General features: G+C 33.5%; 1 protein-coding gene across 2 annotated transcripts in view; it reads left to right on the top strand.

The window, feature by feature from the left end:
- Positions 1-3,690, top strand: part of LOC108570567 (HIRA-interacting protein 3) — a 222,687-nt gene that overhangs the window by 122,796 nt on the left and 96,201 nt on the right. The window lies entirely within an intron of this gene.

The raw sequence follows: 3,690 nt of genomic DNA on the forward strand, positions 1-3,690 counted from the left end.
GAATTAAATTTTGTTTTATAGAAAATTTTCGAAAATAATTAGGAAGAAAATTGAGTCAGTTTTCGAAATAAAATAGAGATTTTTGGAATAGTTGTTTATTAGGTAATAATTATGATACAAATTTTAACCCTTTCATGATGGAATTATGTTTCCTTTAATTTTATAAAATATTTTTTTATTCGCATTAAAAAAAGAATAACTGATATTATTTTAATTAAAGAATCATCGTTTGTTTTACAGAAAATTGTCAAAAATAGTCAGGAAGAAAATTCGTGATCGAATTAAATTTTTAAAGAATTTTCCAAGCTTATCTCTCTCGAATTGCTGTTTTAGCTTCACTGTATCGCTTTCACCGACTATACTCAAGTGGGACACTTGCATTCCACTGGTCACGAAAGGATTAATCAAGATAATTTTAGCTCCAATGACTTCTTCTCTCCCTTCGACTATAGATTTAAGGTTTTCGGGTCAAAAAGGACCCAAAGACCCTATTATCAACAATTTTTCTTACAAACACGCCATATAAACCTAGACAACAAACTTTTAACGTGATATGAAGGAGACATAAACCTGATAACAGCAAAAATGACAAAAAAAAAGCGACGGGTCAAAAAAGACCCGAAGCAAAGATCCACCGGCAAAGTAGTTTTCTGCGAGAATAATTTGGAATAAAATAGATCACCGAGGGAGAACGCACGGGGAAAAAGGTGCGAGAATTTATGTTTTCGTTGGTTCTACAGTTTCCTAGTTTTGTACAGTTTAATTGCAACGTTGTTAAAACAGTGATTTATAGCCGCTCATTGTTCGACGATTTACTGTTCCCCGCTGCACCGTTTTACTGTTTTCCGTAAAAATTGATTGTGTCCTGTATCGTTCGTTTTGTACGACAGTTCACGTGAATTAATTTACCACCGGTAAAAGCAAACTTTTATCGACAATGTAGCATGATACATATGTCGGCTGGCGATTTTACTTTACATATCTCCAACCCTTCCGGTGGGAAATTATAGTGGAAATTCATTTATACGGCAAAGCGATTGGGGGATTTTTAATTTTTCGAGGTCGAACACAAAAGAAATGGAAATCGAGAATGAAATACTTGGAACAGTGCGCGAGGTATTTAATTTTCGCTGTTTATTCGCGGATAGAATTCCGTGTAAATTGAAATTATTGGATGGGTTTCAATTGAAGACGAATAATGCTCGATTTCTGTCTTTGTTGAAGTATTAGCGTTTAAAGTAACGAAAGCACGTTTGAAGATTTTTTGATAGACAGTGTTTGATTATGTTGGAACAAATAAAACTCGATGAAAGTATTTTGGAAGTATATTCGTTACAATTACCAGTTTCTTCTCGGAGTTATAGTATGTTGAAGATGGAAGCGAATAGAGTAGCTTTTCTTCCACTAAAAGGGGAAAACGACACTAAAATAGCGGGCAAAGTATCTAACGTTCACGGAGAAGGTAGTCTATCGGGAAAACTTGATCACAAATGATTTACAAATTTAGAGATGAAAATTTCGATTTTGAAAAAAATTTTTCAAAAACTTTTTGACAAAAAAAAAGTGTCTAATGTTCACGGAGAAGGTAGACAATCAGGAAAAAATTGATCACAAATGATTTGCAAAATTTAGAGACGAAAATTTCGATCTTGAAAAAATTTTTTTAAAATCTTTTTGTGAGGGTAGAATTTTCAGATTGCCGGGAAACGGCGAAAAGTTGTAGAATAAAAAAGTACATGTCTTATAGTGTAAAGAAATTATTGCTTTAAAACATAGTTGCTTAAAAATTGACACGAATTTTCTGCTCAACTTAATAGTTTTTATTTAGAATATTTCATGCATTAGGGAATAAATTATCGTGCAGATTGTATTTGCTGTGTTTCATTTGCTCACGTGCGTCAGCAGTTGTCGCATATTTGCATTTACTGGCCACAAGAACGGAAACCTCGATTAATTACCGGATAACTTTAAATTAGCAAAGTTGTACTTGCGTTTTCATTTTGCAATTTGCACAATATCTTCCTTGTTGTCGAGCAGCTGTTAATCCTAGTACTTACGTTCCTCTGTTTAATTGTACACTTAGAGTCTTTGGGTCAAAAATGACCCAAACAGTTCTTTAACAGTTTAAAGACCGCTCGTGAAATTTCTCGTGTTTCTGCATAAAGGAACTTAATTTCAAAATTTCGAATTACTTTCGAATTACTATTTTTTTTTTTTTTTTTTTTTTTAAATATTACTTCGTTTGTACAATTGGTTATAAGTTCAATGAAGATGCGAATTTTTAATATGCTACATTTGTTTTTCATTTTCAGACAAGAAAATCGCGGTCTCAGATTGAAGTGCAAAAAATAGTATGCGTTCTTTAAGTGTGAATATAGTGTTAAGGAAATATAAACTTGATAACAGTAAAAGTTAGCAGATTTGGGTCAAAAAGGACCCGACAATCGAACGAAATAGGTTTAATTCACTGGACATTCGTTTCTCTGATTTTTATCGAAATAGAAAATTAATAGATAACGTCTGACAAGTGTTTTCTCAGATATTTCTGGAATAAATTTCACGAAATAAGGTAAAATAAGCGTGTTCTACTGGTGGTAACGATGCTCTTCGGAAAAATGCAAACTTTCTAATTACAAAAGATTGATACATATTTGTTAAAAATGTTTTAATAGGTAATATCTATTTGTGCGAAAAGTAATTAGTTACGTGTTAACCAACACATAGATTGACCGACAGAGACTGGCCGACAGAGTGTAGACCCGCAGAGATTAATAGAGATCGGTTGACACTGAGCAAACTCAGAGAAGTTAACCGACGAAGGATAGCTAACATGCGGTTAACTCGCAGACATTGACCGATGGAAATTGGTTGATAGATGTTAACCGATAGAAAGTTGATTCTCAAATATTCATTTGCATCCTCTGTCTGATTAAAACAAGTATTATACATTAAAAATACTGGCTGGGTCAAAAATGACCCATTGACAATCGTCAACGAAACATTAAGGGGTTAGAATACAGTAACAAGAGGGTAAAATATGAGATTTTTAAACGACAGTACAGCAAAAAGTGAACAATCGATTAATATAAAATTTTGTATTTCAATTTGCTATACTACGAACTATAAAAAAGTTCTTGTAATATTTACAAAATAATTTGTTCTCATGCCTTTCGTCGTCTTCGCTCGGAATATTTTTTCTTCTAGATGGCCAACTGGTGTACAGGATTTCTACAAATCGAATTAGCTATATCCAGAATCCCAAAAGTTTCATGAACTGTGATATATTCTCTGGGCATTGACGATCCCACATTTCAGTTTTTGTGAAAATTAACAAAATGACAGATATTTTAGATTGAATTTCGGTAAAAAATTCGTTACTTTTTTATTTATATTTCGCGAAACAATGGGAAAATGTAAAAAGATCGACCGTCAGTGCCTAATAGATATTATAGTAAAGATAACTGTGAAATTTTAACGTAATTGCTAAGGTAGAACTCGAGATATCTTGTACACCGTTTTGAAAAACGCCCCGACTAGAAATTTCAGTTAGGCAGATATTAGGTCCGCATTAGGCTAGCCTAATTTGCCTGTTAGGCCCGCATGCGGTATGTAACGCGGAATATTCACGACCGCCTAATCGGGAAAGCCGCGTTAGGGCCGCATTAGGCTTTCCCAATGACTATCCAATGA

The sequence above is a fragment of the Habropoda laboriosa genome, unplaced genomic scaffold, assembly GCF_001263275.1.
Source record: "Habropoda laboriosa isolate 0110345459 unplaced genomic scaffold, ASM126327v1 scaffold61, whole genome shotgun sequence".
NCBI classification, from domain to species: Eukaryota; Metazoa; Arthropoda; class Insecta; order Hymenoptera; family Apidae; genus Habropoda; species Habropoda laboriosa.